This window comes from Canis lupus, chromosome 33, assembly GCF_003254725.2.
Source record: "Canis lupus dingo isolate Sandy chromosome 33, ASM325472v2, whole genome shotgun sequence".
Taxonomy (NCBI): domain Eukaryota; kingdom Metazoa; phylum Chordata; class Mammalia; order Carnivora; family Canidae; genus Canis; species Canis lupus.
The window spans coordinates 10,082,172-10,101,522 of record NC_064275.1 but is presented as its reverse complement, the minus strand read 5'-3'; the positions used below and the strand labels follow the sequence as shown (position 1 = coordinate 10,101,522).

Sequence of the window (19,351 nt, the reverse complement as noted above, 5' to 3'; positions counted from 1 at the left end):
GAATTGTTCTTTAGATAGAAAAGGAGGGTAGAGAATAAGTAGGGTGGAACATTTATCCCTCTTAATCAAGGCAAGATGAATGTACCCCGGATTGAGATCTGTTTCATAGTATGTTAATCTCCACTCTGTTTTCAGTAGTAAAAGTTGAATTAATTCTGCATATTTTAAACATCTTTTTGAAGTCTCTTTATGTTTAGCTATTAATTTATGAGCTTTGATACTATGCTTAGTTTCTTCAGTGTCTCATTATTTATGACTGACAAATTTTAAGAATTATAGGGAAAAAAGCTGACTGGAACCTCTAAAAACAGATCTTCTGTATTTAAAGTTTTAAAATCAAGATTTATCCCATATATGCATTGCTGAAAATGTGGAACTACAGTACATTGAAATTCTCTAAAAACATAGCGTAGCACGTTCTTTTAAGCTATAAGAGTTACTTTGTGAAGCAGAGATATATTTATTTTTAATACTTCAAATTGAAGTAGTACGCGTTAGTAAAGTGATTTAAGAGTGCTACCTTAGTTGGAAAGGTTACTGTGATCCTTTTTGATTGATTCAAATTGTAATGATGCATAGCATTTAGCAGATGACCCAGGAGTATACTGCTATTTTTTAAGTAATGCTCCAATTTATGTTATATTTCATGGAAATGTACTTGTTGACCTATTTTTACCATTTCTTAGAAGAAATAAAATATATTAATGTTCAGCGGGCTATATAAATAGATTTTACTCTCTTCACATTTCATGCTTACTTTGGTTTTTTACATGACATCTTTCACACAAATACTTCAAAATTGAGTAAGTAACAGCTAAGTTGGGTATATTTGTTAAGGCTCTGCAATTTAAGAATTAATAGGAATAGGGATGCCTAGGTGGCTCAGTTGGTTAAGCGTCTACCTTTGCTTCAGGTCATGTTTTCAGTGTCCTGGAATCGAGCCCCACATTGGCTTCTCTGCTCAGTAGAGAGCCTGCTTCTCCTTCTCTCTGCTTGCTGCTGTATTTGCTTGTGTTCTCTTTCTCTTCCTCTGTCAAATAAATAAATAAAATGTAAAAAAGAATTAGTAGGAATAAAATCAAATATCCAAGTACAGATATTTTTAATGTACCTGTATCTTTATAATCATTAAGAAATAAAGATTGGATTCAATTATGATTTCAGAATCAATTAAGAATAAAAAAGTTAGCCTGAATATTTTATCAAATTATACATTATAGATATGTTAACCACATTGAATGTGGATTAATATAGGGATAAGTTTAAGCCAAAAGACCTAAAGTGGGTTCTTTTGTTTTGAGGATGAAAAGCACCATTTTGGTTTTTTCTTGATTTTATTTTGGAAGGATATTTTAATATATTAGTGTGTTCTGAAAATCAAATTACTCTATATTTATTAGATTCAAGTTGGAGGAATCAGGGATTAGGCATAACAAATTATTCCAGTGGAAGAAGCAAGATCTAAGACGAAAACTGGTGAAGATGAAGATGTTAGAAACTTACCACTCAATCAAATATGTCTAGATTTTTTACAGAAGTTACCTTCTGAGAGTGATTTCTGCAGATATAACAGGAAGACCATTTTCTGTTTCCCGAGAATAATTTCTTTGTGGTAATTAGAATTTAATATATTCATTCATTCATCATTCATTTATTTCACAAACACAATGAACTATTTACTTGTTTCAAAACAAATGAAACAGAATGATGAGATCTGTTTTTCTCTCCTCGTTCTCATAAACATTTCCCACTCTCCTCCTCCTCTAGGATCCCACAATATAGATATTTAAGCAAATATGTGTTCAGGTGGGAGAGTATGTCAGAACAAAAACCTTATGTCCATTCCATTCTCTCATACGTGTCTCATTACAGAAGGTAAGAGCTATATAGGAATATAGCAAGTTGGAAAGATGACATGAAGAAAAGTACTTTTCAAAGAGCAGAATTGTTGATGTGGATAGGGAGAGTATAGATGCTGCATACTAGGTTAATTTTTGGAGGAAAGTATGAAGAAGAAAGATTGTCTTTCATGGCTTATGGAAATAATTTTGAAAATGTAATGCTGGAAATATTTTTCAGCTTTTGTTACCAATTGATGGAAATCTTCTGAATATTCAGTGTAAATAGGTTGAGGAAATCTAGGTAGGAGAGGCAGAGACATTTTTCTTTCCCTGAACCTAGTACCCTGACCCCAAGCAATCAGAATGATTTCAGCCTAAAGGTTGTGCTGCTATCCTGGAGAATATTTTACTGTGTTTCTGGAAGCAGCAAAGGGAGATTGTTTGGCCCTATCCAAATCCTCTGTGCCAGCAAACTTAGATAAATTTAAATATGGCCTCTGCTTATACAACTTGTTCTGAGACAACCACAACAATAAATTCAATATAGTCAAACATTTAACAAAGAAACATCTCATTTCTACAGTCTAGAACTCCTGCAATCCCTTGCTGTTTTCAGGAACAAGCACAGTGAGAACCCAAAACCCTAATGCACACAGTTCCTTTGTTGACATCATAGTAAGGAATTTCCCTTAAACCTGTCATGTTGGAAGGGATAGAGGAGAGTAAGACTCTTGAATCTGAATAACATTTACCCCAAAGAGGATGAAGTTTTAAACATAGGTAACAGGAGTAAATGACCAATTTAACATTAAATAATACTCTGTGCTAATTTGAAATCATTTAAAATTTCCTTACAGATACATTTCTGCAAATATAAGTTTGCTACTATAAATTTTATGCCTGCTGCATATATTTTTTTAGTATGGTCACTAAGCTAAATAATGAAATTTAAAAAATGAAAAAGCATACTATATCAGCTAGAACTGCCATACTGTATCAGTCAGATAGAGTGGATGTCTTAAACAACAAAAATCTATTTTCTCATAGTTCTGAAGTCTGAACCCCAAGACCAAGGCAGGTTTGGTTTCTTCTGAGATGTCTCTCCATAGCTTGCAGATGCCTGCTTCCTTCCTGTGTCCTCATGTGGCCTTTCTTCTGTGTGTGAGTGCCTCTGCTGTCTCGTCCTTTTCTTATAAGGACAGAGTCTAATGAATTTGGGTCCACTGTTATGACTTTATTTAACCTTAATTAAGGCCTCCTTAAAGGTCCTGTTTCCAAAGACACCACATTGGGAGACAGGGATTCACATAAGAATTTGGTTGGGGAGAGAAGGCTTGGGGTGGGGGTACAATTAAATCCACAACACATTGATGTCAAGCTGTTCCAAAAAATAGACATGGAAGAAAAACTTCTAAGTTTATTCTATGAAGCCATCATTACCTTGATTCCAAAACAAGACAAAGACTCCATCAAGAAGAAAATCACAGGCCATCCCTAATGAACAGAGATGGAAAAATTTTCAACAAAATACTAGCAAATTGATTCTAACTATACATTACTAGAATCATGCACCACGATCAAGTGGGATATGTTCCTGGGCTCCAAGGATGGTTCAATAGTCCCAAATCAATCAACTTGATATGCCACCTTAATAATAAAAGAAAGGATAAGAACCATATATCCTCTGAATATTCAGATGCAGATAAAAAACATCTGACAAAGTACAACAACCATTTTGATAAAAGCCATCAACAAAGTGGGGATTATGGGAACACATCTCAACGTCTAAAAGGTCATCTATAAAAGACTCACAGTTAATATTATCCTCAGTAGGGAAAAATTGAGACCTTTTTGTCTATGGTCAGGAAAGAGACAAGGATGTCTACTTTCACCATTGTTTTCAACATAGTACTGCAAGTTGTAGATTCAACAATTGAACAACAAAAATAAATTAAAGGCATCCAAATCATCAAGGAAGATATCAAACTTTCACTATTTGCAGATGACATAATACCATTTGTAGAAAACCCAAAGACTCTACCAGAAAATGGCTAGAACTGATGCACAAATTTGGTAAAGTTACAAGATACAAAGTCAACCAAAAATGAAGCAGCACAAAGAGAAATCAAGAAATCAATACCATTTACAATTGCACCCAAAACCATAAGAAACCTAGGGATTAACCTAACCAAACAGGTAAAGTTCTACACTCTGAAAACTATACAGTATTTATGAAAGAAATTGAAGAGGATACAAAGAAATAGAAAAACATCTCATGCTCATGGATTGAAAGAACAAATTTCTTCCTTCCTTCCTTCCTTCCTTCCTTCCTTCCTTCCTTCCTTCCTTCCTTCCTTCCTTCCTTTCTTTCTTTCTTCTTTCTTTCTTTCTTTCTTTCTTTCTTTCTTTCTTTCTTTCTTTCTTTCTTTCTTTCGATTTTATTTGTTTATTCATGAGAGAGAGAAAGAGATAGAGACAGATACACAGCAGAGGGAGAGGGGAGAGACAGGCTCCATTCAGGGAGCCTGATGCGGGACTTGATCCCAGGACTCCAGTACCATGCCCTGGGCCGAAGGCAGGCGCTAAACCGTTAAGCCACCCACTTTGATCCCCAAACAAAGATATTTAAAGAATCTATGCTATCCAAAGCAATCTCCACATTTAATGCAATCTCTATCAAACTACTACCAGTATTTTTCACAGAACTAGAACAAACCATCCCAAAATTTGTATGGGACCACAAAAGAGCCCGAATAGCCAAAGCAATTTTGAAAAAGAAAACCAAAGCTCGTGGCATCAGAATTCTGGACTTCAAGCTATATTACAAATCTATAGTCACCAAGATGGTATGGTACTGGCACAGAAACAGACACATAGATCAATGGAACAGAATAGAGAACCCAGAAATGGACTCCAATGATACGGTCAACTATTCCTTGACCAAGTAGGAAAGAATACCCAGTGGATAAAAGACAATCTCTTCAACAAATGGTGTTGGGGAAACTGGACTACTCCATGCAGAAGAGTGAAACTGGACCACTTTCTTAGACCATACCCAAAAAGAAATTCAAAATGGGTGAAAGACCTAAATGTGAGGCAGGAAACCATGAACATCCTGGAGGAGAATACAGGCAGCAACCTCTCTGGCCTTGGCCGTAGCAACTTCTTAACTAGACATATCCCTAGAGGCAAGGGAGACCAAAGCAAAAATGAACTATTGGGACATTATCAGGAAAAAAAAGCGCATCTGTACAGCAATGGAAACAATCCACAAAACGAAAATCCAACCGTCAGGTTGGGAGATGTTTGCAAATGACACAGCTGAGATAAATGGTTAGTATCCAAAATATATAAGGAATTTAACCAACTCAACACCCCAAAATCAAATAATCCAGTTAAGAAATGGGCAGAAGAAAAAAAAAATAAAATAAAATAAATGGGCAGAAGAGACACAATGACATTTTTCCAAAGAAGACATCCAGGGAGATAAGAGATACATGAAAATGCTCACCATCACCCCTCATCAGGGAAATATAAATCAAAACCATGAGATACCACTTCAAACCTATCAGAATGGCTAACATTAACAATACAGGAAACAACAGATGTTGGTGAGGATGAGGAGAAAAGGGAACCCTTCACATCACTGATGGAAATGCAAACTGGGGCAGCCTCTCTGGAAAAGTATAGAAGTTCCCCAAAAAGTTAAAAATAGAACTATCCTGTGATCCAGCAATTGCACTACTAAGTATTTACCCAAAGGATATGAGAATAGTAATTTGAAGGGACACACGCACCCTGATGTTTCTAGCAGCATTACAAACAATGGCAAAATTATCGAAAAACCCCAAATGTCCATCAACACATAAAATCTTGCCATTTGCAATGATGTGTGTGGTTGAAGCTAGAGTGTATTATCCAAAGTGAAGTAAGTCAGTCAAAAATTGACAAATACCATATGATTTCACTTATATATGGAATTTAAGAAATGAAACTGATGGGTGTGGGGATATATAGAGACAGGCAAACCATAAAACACACTCTTAATCATAAAGAACAAACTGAGAATTCCTAAAGGTAAAATGGGTGATAGGTATGAAGAAGCAGGGCACTTTTCTTTGGCTTGGGGCATGATCTCAGGGTCCCAGGGTGGAGTCCTGCATAGGGAGCCTGCTTCTCTCTCTATGTCTCTGCCTCTCTCTCTCTGTATCTCTCATGAATAAATAAAAATTTTAAAAATAAAAAAGAAGAATGAGGGCACTTTTGATGAGTACTGGGTGTTACATGTAAGTGATGAATCACTAAATTCTACTCCTGAAACTAATATTACACTAGATGTTAACTAACTGGAATTTAAAAAAAACCTTTTTTTTTTTTTTTTCAAAATCTAATGAGGGAGATCAATGTGATTGAAGAATAATAGCCTTTCAATGATTTCCATGTCCAAATCCTCAAACCTATTAATATGTTACTTTACATAATAAGAAAGACTTTGCAATTGAGATTATGTTAAAGATTTTGAGATAACAAGAGTACATTGATTGTCCAGTGGGTCCAATGTAATATCAAGGTCATTACAAAGAGGGGCAGAGGTGGATCAGTCAGAGAAGGAGACAAGATGATAGAAGCTAAGGTCAAAGTTATGCACAACCACGAGTCAAGGAATGCAGGCAGCTTACAGAAGCTGAAACGGCAGGGGAACTAATTCTCTCCTGAAGGTTCTAGAATAAATGCAGCCCTGTTGACTCATTCTAGAATTCTCATCTCCAGAATTTTAATACAGTTGTGTTGTTATAAGAAACCACTAATTTCCATTACTTTATTACAGCAGCAATAGGAAACTGATGCAGTTGACTTAAAAACAGTAATAGTACTACATTTTGATAAATGTTACAATATAAGGAATGGATAATAAATTGGTGGCAAAAAAAAAAAGTTAAGCTTTGCAGAGAGGGTGATCCTTGGGCTAAACCTTAAAATATGAGTCAAATTTAACTAAGGAAATTATAAGGAGGAAGAATATTTTAGTTCTCCATAAATAGGAAAGAAAATAATTTCAGAAGAGAATTGATACTCTGACAACTAGGAAAGGGTTATGGGCTCTGTTGGCAATTTTAGAAGTATATGTCTAGAGATTTAGAGTAAAAAATCTCAAACATGTTGAGTATGTGTAGAAAGTCTTTTAAAATATCTTTGACTTTGTGCCTGATTGGAGTTGTGTGGGGATTACATATTCTAGGTGGTCTCACATCTTGTTCTAATAGATAATGCCTCCTGGAAAAGCAGCTTTTAGAAGCCAGTTTTTTACTTCTCTAGACATGGAACTATGTAGACCCTCAACAATGGGTTAGAATATCATTGCAGGAGCTTTAACATCAGGTCACACAATTTAAAAATTATGTATTGTGAGGTTTCCTTGAGTGCACTTTTTAAAAATAGTAAAGTAGAAGATTCCTTCAAAAGGACATTTTTGGAGGTCTACTGAATAATACTTTTAAACACTTCTCTTGAGTGTTTTGTTGACTGGGAGAGAAAGGCTGATAAGTAAAAAAAAAAGAGTAACATAAATTTGGAATTTTTTATGACTTTATTACATAAAAGTAAGGTGATACAAGTTTTAATATACATCTGTTTCCTTGAACCTAAGGCGCATCCTAACATTCCTGAAATCTGGGTATAAAGATACACAAGAATAATAAATTGTGTCAATTATAATTGATATTTTAAAAATTTCATAGTGTTATAAAAATATAATGGCAACTTGGATTCAATAAGTAGAGTAGACCAGTCCATCTTGCTTTGCCAATAGATAGAGACATAATAAAAACAAATTTCATTTTTTAAAAAGATTTATTTATTTATTTTAGGGAGGGAAAGAGAAAGAGAACTTGTAGTGGAGGGGCAGAGGAATCGGGAGAAGGAGTCTGGAGCAGATTCTGCACTAAATGCAGAGCCATAGCCCTGAGATCATGACCTGAGCTGAAACCAAGAGTCAGATAGTTAATTGCACCACCCAGGTGCCCCCAAAACAAGTTTCTTAAACATACATAAAGCACTGACTCTGGGACAGTCCTTATAGGCAAAAAAAGTAATGTTGCCAATGAATACTGTGTGCATTCATAGAATAAATGTAGTGTCCCAAAGTGATGACATTCCTGCATGTCAAATCCCCAGAGATCTTTATATATCAATAAATAAAAATAGAAATTTACCAATAATAGGGGGAAAAATCAACCACAAGGGGAAGTGGAATATTTGAGCTCTTTATATTTTGTCCTAGATTGTAGAGAAATAAACAATGAGCCATAAGGGACATCTGGAATCAGCATGTTTAATCACTTTGCCTTAAAAATGAAGAGGTTCAGATGAACATAAATAAGCCTAGAGAACATATTTTTCACCTACTAGCAAAATTAAGACAAAAACTTGGTTCACTGGACTCAGTTTCCTGTTTTTGTTCCACTCTAGCACAGCTTTACTTTTTCCCCTCTATCAGGTGATAGCCTCAATCTGTCAGTAGAGATTCAGATGAGCAGTGGGACTGAGAAAAATAAGTAAAGAGGAACAAACTAAGGGATTTTAAACTGAGTTCACAAAGTCAAGGAAGCTAACAAAGGCTTTAAGACTGTTTTCTGCCAATTGTAGTGTCACTTCTGTCCTTTTTCAAATATTATGAACAATAAGCAAAAGAAAAAAAAGTTACCACAAATATATTTAAAATAATAATTTGCTTTAAGTAAGCAATTTATTCTACTCTTCAAATACAGTGTCAGTTGATGAATACTTTCCCTTGAGCATATTTGAGTTTGTAATCAGACTTCGAGAAGTCATTATACCTTCTCAAACAAGTATCCATTTCATTATATCCACACTGTATGCAGTGCAATGAACAATAACATTAATATTACATTTTCCAGCATGTTAGAGTTAACAAACATTTTTAGGTACATTATCTTGTTTGATTTTCACCAAAGTGATGTACGATGTCAGTGAGTACAATGTGTACGATGACACACATATATTACAAAGAAGGTCGGATTCTCAACTAATAATGATTAAAATAATTATTTTTTTTCTTGTGATGAAATCTTTTAAGACTTTCTCTCAACAACTTTCAACTCTTCAGTATAATTTACTATAGTTGTCATGCTATGAAAAAAATCTGTAACTATATACAGTGATGGATGTTAACTAGACTTATTGTAGTAATTATTTTTCAATACATACAAATATCAAATCACTATGTCATACACCTGACACCAATATAATGTGTGTTAATTATACCTTAATAAAATAAAGAAATTATACATATAATTTCTTAGCACAGTGATAGCTACCTAGTTTTCCAGGAGGTGAATATTTAACTTCTTTAGTGTTGGCTATAAAATTATACATAGCCACAATTTATGAAATTTTCATGTACTCTCCATTCCTGTCAGTACTTAGCAATCGTTTTCATTTTACTATTCTAGTATGCATATAGTGGTGTCTAATTTTAAGTTTTACTTGCATTTTTTAAAAAGTTTGTTTTTATTTGAGAGAAAGCAAGAGTGCACACATGCACAAGTAGACAGAGAGGCAGAGGGAGAGGAAGAAACAGACTCACTGCTGAGCAAGGAGACCTGGGATCATGACCTGAGCCAGAAGGCAGATGCTTAATCGACTGAGACACTCAGGCGCTCCTTTACTTGCATCTTTTAATGGAAATGCTGTTAAACACCTTCTCCTGTGTTTATTTGCCATCCGTATATCTTCTTAGGTAAAGTATCCATTCAGATATCCTCCTTTTTTTTTTTTCATTTAAAGTTGTGCTAATAACAGTATTATTGGAATTATCTATTAGACTAGGGATAGATAATATATTCTGTAAATAAGTCCCTTATTAGACACATTATTTGAAAATGTTTTCTCCCTGTGGATTGTCTTTATTTTTTTTTAATTTCAGCTATAAAAAAAGACTGAGATCTTGCCATTTGTGACAACATGGATGAACTAGAAGGCATTATGCTAAGTGAAGTAAGTCAAACAGAGAGAGACAAATACCATATGATTTCACTTATGTGTGGAATATAAAAATACAAAATCAACAAAGGGACATATTCATAAATACAGAGAACAAACTGGTGTTGCCAGTTTGGAAGGGAAGATGGCAGCAGGATGTTTGAAGTGGGTGAAGGGGATTGGAAGGTACAGGCTACTGGTTATGGAAAGAATAAGTCATGGGAAGGAAAGGCACAGCTTAAAGACTGTAGTCAACGGAATTGTAGTAGCATTATATGATGACAAATGGCAGCTACGCTTTTGGTGAGCATAGTTTAACATATAAAGCTGTGAAATCACTATGTTTTACACCAAAACTAATTTATCATTAGGTATCAACCATGCTTCAATTAAAAAACTATAACATTTTTACAATTTTTGTAATATTTGAATTTCATTTTCTAGTTTTTTTTTCTGCCTAGTGTATAAAATATTATTGCCCTTTTAAATTAACTTTGTGTCTTCTGACTTAATTATAAATAACTTATTAATTCTAACATTTGTTTTGTACATTACTACAGATTGCCTACATAAATAATGATATCTACTTAAAAATTGAGTTTTATTTCTTCCTTGCTGATTTTCATAACTTTTACATCTTATTATTGACTTATTGCATTGGCAAAATTTTATAGTGCATGGTTTGATAGTAATGGTAAAAAATGGGCTGTCAGCCATTTATTCATGCCTTTCTAAAAGCAGTTTTGGGGGAAATTACTTAATAGTTTTTCATTAAATATGATGTTAGCTGTAGGCTTTTAGTAGATGCCCTTTATCAAATCAAGTAAATTTTCTTCTATTCCTAGTTTTCTTAGCTGCTGTTACTGCTGCTGCTGTTGCTGCTGCTTCGTCTTCTCCCAATATGAGTGAATGTTGAATTTTATCACATGATTTTCCTGCATCATTGAAATGACCATATATTTTTTTCTAACCTTTGTTTTGTTACCATGGAGAATTACTTTGACTTTTGGATGTTTAGCAATTCTACAACCTTGTAATAAACCCCAATTGATCACAGTACATTACTACTTTGATATATTTGTGAATTAAATTGGCTAAAATTTTACAAGATCATTTGCATGTATAATAAATAGGGGTAGGTCTGTCATTTTCTTATATAATGTCTTTGGTTTTATATGAGGATAATGTTGGACTCATAAAAGGAAATGAAAGCTCTGTCATACTTCTGAAAGATTTTTCATACTTCTGAAAGATGTAGTTGGGATTATATTTTCCTTATAATTTTGTAGAATTCACCCAGGAGACCATTGTGGACTGGAGTTTTCCTTCTGAATTTTTTTTTTTTAAGATTTTACTTATTTATTTGAGAGAGAGACACAGAGAGCACATGAGCAGGGGCAAGGGGAGTGGCAGAGGGAGAATGAGAAGCAGACTCCTCACTGAGCAGGGAGCCTGCTGCATCCCAGGATCCTAATATCATGACTTGAGCCAATGGCAGGTGCTTAACTGACTGAGCCATCCAGAACCCCTCTTTCTGAATTTTTTAAAATGATGAATTTGATTTATTTAATAAATATAACATTGTCGAGGTCATCTATTTCTTCTTGATGAATTTAATGATTTGTGTCTTTCAAGATAGTTCTCTATTTAATTTATCAAATTGGTTTGCAGTATGTGTTTAACATTTTTTTATATAAGAGTTGCACATTGCTTGCTAAATTTATTCCTAAGTATTTAGTCATTTTATTGATACTGTAAATTGGGTTTTATCTACCATTACTTCCTGTTTATTGTTTTTGTTTATGAATGCTATTGATTTTGGCTGCTAATTTCATGTTCTACAACAATATTAGAAGCATCCAGTAATTTCTTTTAAAATTCAGATGTTACATGTTTTACTTCTGAAATTTTCTTGTGATTATTTTTATATTTTTCTATTACATGTGGATATATCCTATTTTGCCCTCTCTGTATGAATTATTCTACCTATATTATATATATAGTTATAGATATAGTTATAATATATATATTTAGTTATATATAGTTATGTATATATATACCAACTATATATATGTATATAGTTATGTATATAACCATATATAACTAAATATATATACATATAAATGGGTGGCTCAGTTGGTTAAGCATCTGCCTTCAGCTCAGGTCATGATGGGATGGAGCCCTGGGTCAGGCTCCCTGATCAGCTGGGAGTCTGCTTCTCCCTCTCCCTCTGCCGCTCCCCACCCCATGCTCTCTTGCAGGCTCTCTCTCTCTCTCTCAAATGAATAAATAAAAATTCTTAAAATAAATAAATAGGTAAATTCCTAGTTTGACAGTCTCAACAGCAGTGGCATTTCAAGGCTTGCGTCCCTTTATTGTTTTTTCACCTTAGAATAGCTGGCATTCCTTTGTTTATTTTTTAGTTATGTAACTCTGGATTGTATTCTCCACTATATTTTTATGTTGATTCAAAAATTGTTTATGGTTTGTGTTAGCAGGCAGTTAACTTGGTTGAACTCAAATTGGATACTCTTAAGTCTGTAGTGGGCAATGACTCTGATCATTTAGAATTTTTATATCACAGACACCAACTAAATTTGCACCATACAGGTGCAGATGCCCTTTATCAGGTCAAGGAAGTTTTTACTGAGAATTAGGATCTCCTCATCTCTGGAAATTTCCTGCCTGATGTTTCTCCCTAATTATCCAGTAGCCCCAATTTATTGGCCTATTTACCCTAGCTCCTCTATCCAGAAATAGGTTAGAATTTACTATCAAATCTATATTATCTCTTTCCTCCTGCTCGAAACCACAAAATAAAATGAACCAAGACAAAAAAAAAAAAAAAAAAAACTAGGAAGTTTACTTTGTGTTCCTCTGTTGCTTGAAGTTTTGCCTTCCTTCAGAAGTCTGTTTGCTTTTGTTCAGCCTCCAGAGTACTCATAGAGTTGTGTTTTGTTCTCTGTCTAGAGTTTATATCTATTATTTTTTTGAGAGTCAGTTTGTTAGGAACTTATTCCTTTATATTATAAGCACAACTCTAACTTAATAGATGTTTGAATAAGTGTTTAACTTTAACACCTGTAATGACTCACTTCAGAGGAAGAGATAAAGCAAGTAAGAGACTTCTTGTAATTTGCATAATTATTAGTAAGAGTTTGTGTTTCCATAAATGAATTTGGATAATCAGAGTAAATCTCAAGAGGCAGTGATTCCCAGCTGATATTCATATTTAATTTATCTATTATAATATAAGGCATTTTAATGTCTCTCTACTGTGGAGAATATAGTCTCCATCTTATAAATACAAACAAGGCTTAGAAAAGTAGTTGACAAACTCCGGGTGCCTTAAATAAAATGAATTGGATCTAAGATCTTTATTCTAGTCTGTATGACCATAACTCTTCTGGAGTATAAATCTCAAATCATGAGTACAGTTTCAGCTCAGAGATATAAAAAGCTGGAAAGAAAAAAAAAATTAAAAAAAAAAAAGCTGGAAAGAACATTGTTCCAATCTTTATTTCAAGCATAAAACCTGAACAAACTACAAATTAACAAACTTTCTTGAACGAATCAGAAAACTAAGATCACAGGCTAAACTACTAATGCAAAATTCGAAGAGATGGATACCTCAAGGAAGAAACAGCACCACGGACAAACTGTAGGCCTGGAGTTGATTCTACAGCATTCCATACAAAGTGATGGGAAAACTAAACTAATGATGTTTAATTGATTGCTGAAAGCCCAGTGTACACTTGTTTGAGAGTGTGAGGCGTGTGGTCTTCAGGCATGGGCATATTCCCACCCTCTTGTGACTTTTCCTCCTTGAATACCGTCAGGATCTTCACTACAGGAAAGAAAAAAAAGAGAGAGAAAGAAAGAAAAAAGAGAAAAGAGGGCTCATTAAATCTGTATCCTGGGGCACTAAAGGAATTCTATTGCAGCTGGTAGAGGAGTGGTCTCTCCACTAAAAGTTCCCCTGGAGTCGCCTTCTCTACCTTCCTTAAGTAATAAAAGCCTTAAACTGAGGTCTAAAGAGCATCTGCTTCATAGCTTGAGAAAATTGGTAGGTCCTCATTATAGTGCGTTAGTGGAATGAGGATGAAGGAGGATGTGGGCTCTTACAAAGGCCATACTCAACAAACCCAGGTTTGCAGTTCCTACGGAAGACTGAAGTTTTAATCAGAACATTAGAGAATATATTTGCTTCCCCAAAAACCTTTGGTAACAAGTCTTTAGTAAAAGTAACAGAGGAATATAGTTGTTATAACGGGAGGTAGACTTCCTTTCAGGAGTAGAGTGATAAAAAGACCCAATCCAAATAAGGAAAAATACCTCAAATCTAGTAATTACCAAATTCTTAAGGGAGTCGTTTCTCTCTCTCTCTCTGCCTCCCTCCCTTCCCTTCCCCCCACCTTCCTCCTCCTATTCCTCTCTAAAAAATGTAAAAAACAAAAGAAAACATTGCTTCCTGATTTCTTCAAATTTGGTAAATTTATATGCCTATAGTTCTTTTTGTATCTACATATTATGTTGTTATTATTATCACTAGTAATAATAATACTTCGAATCTAGTAATCGCTTGAGCAAAACCTTCAAACCTAGCCCAATCAATGACTAGATTAGTAAAATCCTACACTGAAGTCATACCAAAAGTAAAGTTTGCTTGTTTCCAAAACCATAAAATAATAGTTACCATACTACCTACTGTCTCTTATTACATGTCCAACTTTCAACAAACATATTATGAGGCATTTACAAGAGAATTGAAAAATAGATTATTTTCAAATGCAATTTTTAATTTACCTTGTTTGCCAAGTGACTGAGTTATTTTATTTGAAGTCAGTTAATCATGTTAAACAAGCTTTACTATTTTTGAATATAGTTTAAAACAAAACATAAAAACCTCTCATTTTTGTCAGAAGAGGACTTTAAGAGCATTTATTATACTGAGATGAAATATCAGTGGTTTTCACGATTGTAATCGTCAGGTTTAGAGAACTAGCTTAAGAGCACAGACATTCTCAAGTGAGAGTTTTGGTGGGAAGTCATATTTTACTTTGGGATGGAAGACTTAAAGGAGGACACATGTCAGAAAAACAAAACATGTTCATGGGTATAAAAAGGTATTTTAAAAGGATAAATTATAAACACATAATCAAACCCCTAACAAGGAAGCATCCTAGAAGCAACTGGGCTGCTTTTGATTCAGGCTTGCCTGAGAAGAAACATCATTACCCAAATCTCAGCAGTAATCATGTCATTGCAAAGTTAGATTAAAACTCTGAATTTTATGTGACAAAGTTTTATTAAGAATGATACAGGGGTACCTGGGTGCCTCAGTGTTTGAGCGCCTGCCTTTGGCTCAGGTGGTTGGCCTCCCAGCAAGGAGCCTGCTTCTCCCTCTGCCTGTGTCTCTGCCTCTCTCTGTGTCTCTCATGAATAAATTAAAAAAAAAAAAAAGAATGATACAAAAATCTAGAAGGAGAGCATCTATTTTCCACATGCACTGGGAGAGCCTCTATGGGCTGCAGCTAAATTCTTCAGATGCTCCAGGGAAAATTCAGAGTTAAACGCAGTTGATTTTACCTTAGCACAGTAAAAGCTGTGAATACATTTTGCTAATTTTCTCTATTTTTTAAGAGTATACATTTTAAATAAATTACTTGATGTATTTTCAGGAGCTTACTTTGAAACAAACCCACAGAATTGTTACTGCTTGTCTCACCCATGAGCATTCCATTCACACCTGTAAACATATTTTGAATTTCACATTGTAGCATTTTTATTTACAAAATTATTGGTGTTACAAAATCTAAAATAACACCGCCACTCAGTTTTTATTGAATTATCATTTACCCATTACAGGTCCTCACTTCTCTGTACAACTATAAGTATTCTAAAAAATTTATATAGATGGAAGAATAGGTGTAGATATTACAGTAATTATGTGAAGTTACCAAACTCTCATCTTTGATAAATCTCAGAATACATTATACGTGTGATCTGATTAAGTCTCAGTGTTTTGTTTTGTTTTCTCACCATGAAGGGAACTTAGTGATAGGCGTTTTTTTCTTTTGCATACTAAGATTCTTCCCTGGGATGTTACTAGGATTTTAAACCATTCATAGGGTCTTCTTACTATATGGCAGGCACTGAACTGTGGTTCAGAAAATAACAATAACAATAATCAAAAAATAACAACAATAAATAATGTGCAGATACAAAAAGAGCTATAAGCATATAAATTCACCAAATTTGCAGAAAACAGGAAGCAATGCTTTGTTTTGGTTTTTTTTTTTTTTTTACATTTTTTAGAGAGGGGTGGGAGGAGGGGGAAAAAGAAGGAGGAGGGAAAGGAAGGGAGCGAGGCAGAGAGAGAGGAGACAGACGACTCCCTTAAGAATCTGGTGACAATTAAAAGCCTTTTGTTATTTGTAGCAATCTACATTTACAAGGAAGCCAGAAAGTCAACATTTATTATTTTTTTATGTTTTCATGAACATTATGATTTAACATGTGTTTTGAATAAGTAAGTCAAGCACATGATACAGAATTCCAATGGACATAAGCTTATACCACGAATACTGAGGCCCCTGCTCTCTGTCACTGGCAACACTTGATTCTCTTTCTGAAACATATTTTCTGTTATTAATATTTTTTTTGTGAATCCATCCAGAAATATTCTATTTAAATACAAACATATATGAAACCATTCTTTAATTGTTCACACCAATATTTACGTTCTTTGCACAGAAATCAGTGCCTTTTTTTTTCTCTTAAGAATATATATTTAGAAGTTATTTTATATATATATAATTAGAAGTTATTTTTTAATTTTTTTATAAATTTTTATTTATTTATGATAGTCACACACACACACACACACAGAGAGAGAGAGAGAGAGGCAGAGACACAGGCAGAGGGAGAAGCAGGCTCCATGCACCGGGAGCCCGACGTGGGATTCGATCCTGGGTCTTCAGGATCGCGCCCTGGGCCAAAGGCAGGCGCCAAACTGCTGCGCCACCCAGGGATCCCTGGTGCTGCAGAATTTAACTTGGAATTTTTTCAAAGATTTTCTCAGTAAGTCTAGTAAAGTCAATAATATTCATGGGCCATGACTGATTCTTTGTAACATTAAATTTTCTGGTGTGCTTGAATTGTCATTGAAGAGTGGAACATTCTTGCCTGCTTTTGTTTTAGGCTTCAATGATCCCCAAATTGTTTTGATCATATTTCTCCTTATTTAGGATAATAGAAATTAATAATGGTGTGCAGTAAAATTACTGTGCCTGAAGAAAACTTGTTTCTCACATCTTGAGAGGCTCAAATCTATAGTGGGTTAGAAAGAAAGCTATCATAAGTTAAAATTTTATACATAAAACTTTGGAGCTGATACAGGATTCCATAATATTTCAATTATATTTTGTAAGTATTTGAGTACCTTTTTTACATATAGCATCTACAACTTGGTGTGACATTATTTATGTTTCCTTATAACTCCTAACAAACAGGAACTGATAGGACAAGGCTCGTGTATGTCCAAAGATGGGACAGACACACTGGCTATAATTTTTCAAAAATATTTTTTCCTAGTGTTAGAAATAAACAAATTGTATCTCTCTACACAATCAGGATAGAATTTATGTAAACTTTCTGATAGCCAGAGCAAATCTATATAAATTGGGAGATTACCATCAGGTATTCCTGGGTAAAGTAAAACTGCAAATTGCCAAGAGGACAATGAAAATAAACTAAACAATACAGATGGCTGACTCTCCTGCCAACCCTTCTCTCACAAACAACACATTTTGTTCATTTTTCTTCTATTTCTCCATTTTCTGCTCTTTCCATTCTTAATCCTATTACTTTAGATCACACATTAGTATCTCTTATCTGAGTGATGGCTATAGTTCCTAAATTTTTCTGTATCCTTGAATTCAGACTTCATATTGCCATTAAGGTTGCTTTTCAAAACTCAAATGAAGTTCCTGTTCAAAATCTTTGTGTGCCCGCTCCACCAACCCACACATTCAGAAACCTGAAAGCACTAGTATGACATTCAAACTTCTCAGTATTTTGCATAATCTGGCTAAAATTTATCATAGAATTAGTTGTTTATTCCAATCAATCCTGTTAATATAGGTTCACCAAGCCATTTACCATTTCTCAATACATCCTACATTCTTCCAATCTTGGACTTTGACTCATGATGACCTGTCAATCAGGAAGTCTCTTTCTATTTATTAAAATTGTGCTTAAAAATAGTTAGATGTTTTTGGTGGCTTCCCATCCTAGGGACTATTTTAAGCATCTCACCATCAGAATACCACTAAAAAACATAGGTACTACAATATATGTATAGATGGATAGATAGATATCTATCAGTATCCTATTTTGTAAATATTGAAATTAAAGTATTGAGAGATTAATTAGTATGGACTTAAATACAAAGAGGGATTTCAAAAGTGGCATTCTTTCTCTAGAGTTGGTACAGGAAAGACTGTGTCTTGATTTATCTTTTTATCTTCCACAGCATGTTATACATTATTTGTACAGTGCAGGTGCTAAATAAATGTTGTTTAAATTGAATGTTTTATTCAAATTGTAATTTGGGCTTGAATGATCCAGAAAATTAACTTAATTATCCACTTGAGAATGTCAGTGTTGTCTTGACCCATTTTTGTTGAGAATTTTTTGTCTTAAATATTTCTATTTTGACATTTATAATCACAGCAGATGCTAATCCCAAGAATTGAAACAAAGACAACAACAAAGCAGTGTAGAGAGCAGCGTATGATGACCCCAAATGGTGGCAATTATCTAGAAGCGGCTGCAGTTAGTAAAGTGACATGCAACCAAATTTGCTTTCCTTTGAGGGGAGCTTAGTAAAAGTGAAAAGCCACAAATGAGACAATTGACATTAAAATGTAGAATCCATGCAGACTTCAGTTTCTCTGAGTCACAAGAGGTATGGTTAGGAGAAGCTGGGAGCCATTGTTTTTCCCTGTGGTAGTCTTTATTTGATAAAGCTAAATTCTTTATCAAATTAATAACCATTTATATTTTAATCACAAACTATAGGTAATTTTTTTTAACTATAGGTAATATTAAAAGGAAACTGTTCACAGCCTTCACTGCCCTCATGGGAATTGAGGGAGATGCAGGTTTCAACTATGGACTAAAATTTACCCTATGGAAATGGAAATGACATATTAAAAATAAAAATTAAAGTCAATGGAACTTCTTTACCTTTTCCTAAGATTTGTAAAATGTAATTTCAGTATTAGAAACGTATGAAATGTATATAATCCATGCACCTTTAACAAAACAAAAAAGGTTCATTTGGTAGAAAATCACATTCCTGTGTCACACTTTTCAATGTTAACCTTTCTGAAATAACTATTTTGAATGTGATTATTCTTTAAAAGAATTGTATCTTGGCTTTACTTAGTGGCTAATATTGATACCATGGTTCCTCAACCTCAGCACTACTGCCATTTTGAACC

General features: G+C 34.1%; 2 long non-coding RNA genes across 3 annotated transcripts in view; one reads left to right on the top strand and one right to left on the bottom strand.

Annotated features, from left to right (window-relative positions):
• LOC112641300 (uncharacterized) overlaps positions 1 to 2,439 on the bottom strand; it is a 46,812-nt gene extending 44,373 nt beyond the window's left edge. The window contains exons 1-2 of the long non-coding RNA XR_003124584.3: positions 1,543 to 2,439; positions 903 to 1,030 (exon numbers count right to left, since the gene is read on the bottom strand). This is a non-coding gene — a long non-coding RNA (uncharacterized LOC112641300). The remainder of the gene's footprint in view (positions 1 to 902; positions 1,031 to 1,542) is intronic.
• An 86-nt stretch (positions 2,440 to 2,525) lies between these two features.
• Positions 2,526 to 10,881, top strand: LOC112641304 (uncharacterized). 2 transcript variants are annotated; one of them, XR_003124585.3, is made up of 5 exons: positions 2,526 to 2,621; positions 2,889 to 3,002; positions 9,381 to 9,600; positions 9,787 to 9,857; positions 10,688 to 10,881. It is a non-coding gene; the product is annotated as an uncharacterized LOC112641304 (long non-coding RNA). The 2 variants fall into 2 exon arrangements; XR_004811623.2 differs by having other exon boundaries at positions 9,365 to 9,600.
• Positions 10,882 to 19,351: the final 8,470 nt, after the last annotated feature.